A 3749-nucleotide genomic window follows, 5' to 3' on the forward strand; every position below is an offset into this window, starting at 1 on the left:
TGAATTGACACTGCAAAATCTGCTGTGTAGCACCAGGCCATGTCCCTGTTCCAAATGCTTGTCACTCCTCCATATCTCAGGATTTTACACAGAGACAGCACCACAAAGTCCATTCTGGGCTGGGTGCATTATGTAGCTACACTGAAAAGAATGGAAATCAGGGGTTGTTGAATGTTTAAGTAATTATTTAGTATATTGAAAATGATTGTTTCATGTTCCTTCTCCAAACATGTATAAATCATGTAGAACTATTATATTCAGGGCGGTGAACAATTTGTTAGATAAATTCATGCTGAGAAAACATGAAATTGTTAGGTTTTTTTTTTTTTTAATCTCCGCCCAATCTGCTTCTAAACACGTCATTAAAAACTCAAACGAGGTTGAGATGCTACCCAGGCCCTGCCCTAGCGGTGACGCAACGCTTTTGCCTCAGCTTCAGCTATGGTCGGCAATCAGGAGAAGTAGATCCACAATTTTTCTGTTTCTCTCCTGCTTGTACAAGAGCTCATTTGTGGGAAGAATGTTGACAGTTGGAAGAAAAAAGATGATTCTAAGCACACTTATCCCGTGAGTGCACACCCACCATCTTTCCTTTCTCATCTGCCTCGACAAGAGGAACTACAGAATCGGCTGTGGAGGGAACAACGTTTACAGTGACTTCGGAGATTATTTGACGATGGAAGGATTTATTGGCAAGGTAAAATTACTAATATCTTTCCGAAATGTTGAGTTTGAGTTGAGTTCGATGGAACATTAGGTTTAGTGTCCCATATTGTGTAACACGATGTCAGTAGGAAGGCTGGCTAAAAAATAACGTTCACCAGTGTTAGCGTGGCTAGCTAACTGGCCATTGAGACTCAATGTAACTGGCTCATCATTGCCAAGGACATACCGGTACAAGTCTTTACGGTAGTTATGTCTGTTAGCATCGTGAAGAACCTTTTTCACTTCGGAGATTAAAAGACGAGTGAAATACTTATTTGCAAGGTAAAGTTACATTTTTCCCCGAAATGTTGAGTTCGAGGGAACATTAGGTTCAGTGCCCCATATTGTGTAATACAGTGTTAGCAGCGAAGGCTGGCTAAAATTAACATTCACCAGTGTTAGCATGGCTAGCTAAATGGCGCGTAATTGCCAAGGACATGCATGTCATAACGGTAGTTCTGTCTTGTAGCAGCTAAATGCACATTACTTAATGTCATTATCTTTCAGTTATTTTTTTATGTATTGTGTGAATGTACTAAACTTGGTCTTGCTTGGTAAGTTAGTCTTGCTTGATTATGGTACTGGGGTGCCTACTGGGGTGCAGCAAGTAGATGGTATTCATGCACATTTTCAGAATGTTCCATGCACATTTAACACATGGAATGCTTTAATTTTGCATCACTGTGCGCATGCAACAGTTGGTCAGAAAAAAAAGATTTGACTGTTTTCGTCTCTGTCTCTCTCTCTCTCTCTCTCTCTCTCTCTCTCAGGTGAAGGGGCGTTGTAAGGGGCGCTCATAGTCGTTCCAACAAGACACGATTTGCTGACCCATTATAAGCGCAAACTCAGGATTTCGGTCGCCCTGCAAGGTATTCATGCATGTTTTCAGAATGTCCATGCACATTTAAGACATGGAATGCTTTAATTTTGCATCACAGTGCATGCAACAGTTGGTCAGAAACAAAAATATTTGACTGTTTTCATCTCTCTCTCTGTCTGTCTGTCTCTCTGTCTGTCTCTCTCTCTCTCTCTCTCTCTCTCTCTCAGGTGAATGTTGTAAGGGGCGCTCATAGTCGTTCCAACAAGGCACGATTTGCTGACCCATTATAAGCGCAAACTCGGGACTTTGGTCGCCCTGCAAGGTATTCATGCATGTTTTCAGAATGTCCATGCACATTTAAGACATGGAATGCTTTCATTTTGCATCACGGTGCATGAAACAGTTGGTGAGAAAATTAAAAAAAAACGGAAAAACTTGACTGTTGTTCTCTCTCTCTCTCTCTCTCTCTCTCTCTCTCTCTCTCTCTCTCTCTCTCTCTCTCTCTCAGGTGAATTGGGCGGTGTAGGGGTAGTCAGTCGGTAGTAGTTCCTACCAGGCACGCACGACTTGCAGACCCATTATAAGTGCAGACACAGGACTTTGCTTGCACTGCAAGGTATTCATGCACATTTTCAGAATGTCCATGCACATTTAACACATGGAATGCTTTAATTTTGCATCACTGTGCGCATGCAACAGTTGGTCAGAAAAAAAAAGATTTGACTGTTTTCGTCTCCGTCTCTCTCTCTCTCTCTCTCTCTCTCTCTCTCTCTCTCAGGTGAATGTGGCGTTGTAAGGGGCGCTCATAGTCGTTCCAACAAGACACGATTTGCTGACCCATTATAAGCGCAAACTCAGGACTTCGGTCGCCCTGCAAGGTATTCATGCATGTTTTCAGAATGTCCATGCACATTTAAGACATGGAATGCTTTCATTTTGCATCACAGTGCATGCAACAGTTGGTCAGAAACAAAAAGATTTGACTGTTTTCATCTCTCTCTCTCTCTCTGTCTGTCTGTCTGTCTGTCTGTCTCTCTCTCTCTGTCTGTCTGTCTGTCTGTCTCTCTCTCTCTCTCTCTCTCTCTCTCTCTCTCTCTCTCTCTCTCTCTCTCTCTCTCTCAGGTGAATGTGGCGTTGTAAGGGGCGCTCATAGTCGTTCCAACAAGGCACGATTTGCTGACCCATTAGAAGCGCAAACTCGGGACTTTGGTCGCCCTGCAAGGTATTCATGCATGTTTTCAGAATGTCCATGCACATTTAAGACATGGAATGCTTTCATTTTGCATCACTGTGCGCATGCAACAGTTGGTCAAAAACAGAGACTTGACTGACTGTTTTTATCTCTCTCTCTTGCTCTCTCTCTCTCTCTCTCTCTCTCTCTCTCTCTCTCTCTCTCTCTCTCTCTCTCTCTCTCTCTCTCTCTCTCTCTCTCTCGTGCTTTTTGAAGTAGACGAGGTATGCCCTATATTAGTGTTTCTCAACGGGGGCGGTGGGAAGGATACAGCGATAGGGAGAGGTGCTTAGTTGCTATTGGGGGGCATTCTTTTTTAATACTAAGGGGGGTGTTGTCAGGCTTATGATGAGGTCAAGGGGGCGTTTGTTCAAAAAAAAGCTTGAGAACCACTGTCCTATATGAAGTTAGCATAGAGTTTGGCATTATAAGTTGTATGTGATTTGTCTCTTTTGTGTCTTCAGATAAATGCTGAATTCAAGAGAATAACTACAATGCCCTTGCAGTCGAGATTCCTGTCCCAGCTAGACATATTGTCTGACAAGCTGCTGAAGCTGTTCAAAAACAGAGGAGGACAGATTGGCAAACGCCTAGAGAACATTTTGGCTTGCATGACTGAGGTAAGAGAATTTGAGAATTTTGGGATAGTGCTGATTAGTGTTGACATAGAATTCCATGAAATAATAATTTATCCTTCCTTGATGCAGGATGATGATGTTGATGGGGGATGTGAATGCATCCTGAAGGCATTTTGTGTGTTCCTTGTTAAAATTCCATAAAATAATTTATCCTTCCTTGATGCAGGATGATGATGACATTGATGGAGGACGTGAATGCATCCTGAAGGCATTTTGTGTGTTCCTTGTTAAAATTCCATAAAATAATTTATCCTTCCTTGATGCAGGATGATGATGTTGATGGAGGACGTGAATGCATCCTGAAGGCGTTGTGTGTGTACCTCAATGAAGACCCCGAATGTCTACTTCGCGCGTT

The 3749-nt window shown here is 42.6% G+C and overlaps 1 long non-coding RNA gene across 1 annotated transcript; it reads left to right on the forward strand.

The window, feature by feature from the left end:
* Nucleotides 1-1787: 1787 nt before the first annotated feature.
* Nucleotides 1788-2384, forward strand: LOC134439897 (uncharacterized). Its single transcript, XR_010032892.1, has 3 exons — nucleotides 1788-1847; nucleotides 2034-2141; nucleotides 2304-2384. It is a non-coding gene; the product is annotated as an uncharacterized LOC134439897 (long non-coding RNA).
* The last annotated feature ends 1365 nt before the right edge of the window (nucleotides 2385-3749 follow it).

This window comes from Engraulis encrasicolus, chromosome 23 (assembly GCF_034702125.1).
Source record: "Engraulis encrasicolus isolate BLACKSEA-1 chromosome 23, IST_EnEncr_1.0, whole genome shotgun sequence".
NCBI lineage: Eukaryota > Metazoa > Chordata > Actinopteri > Clupeiformes > Engraulidae > Engraulis > Engraulis encrasicolus.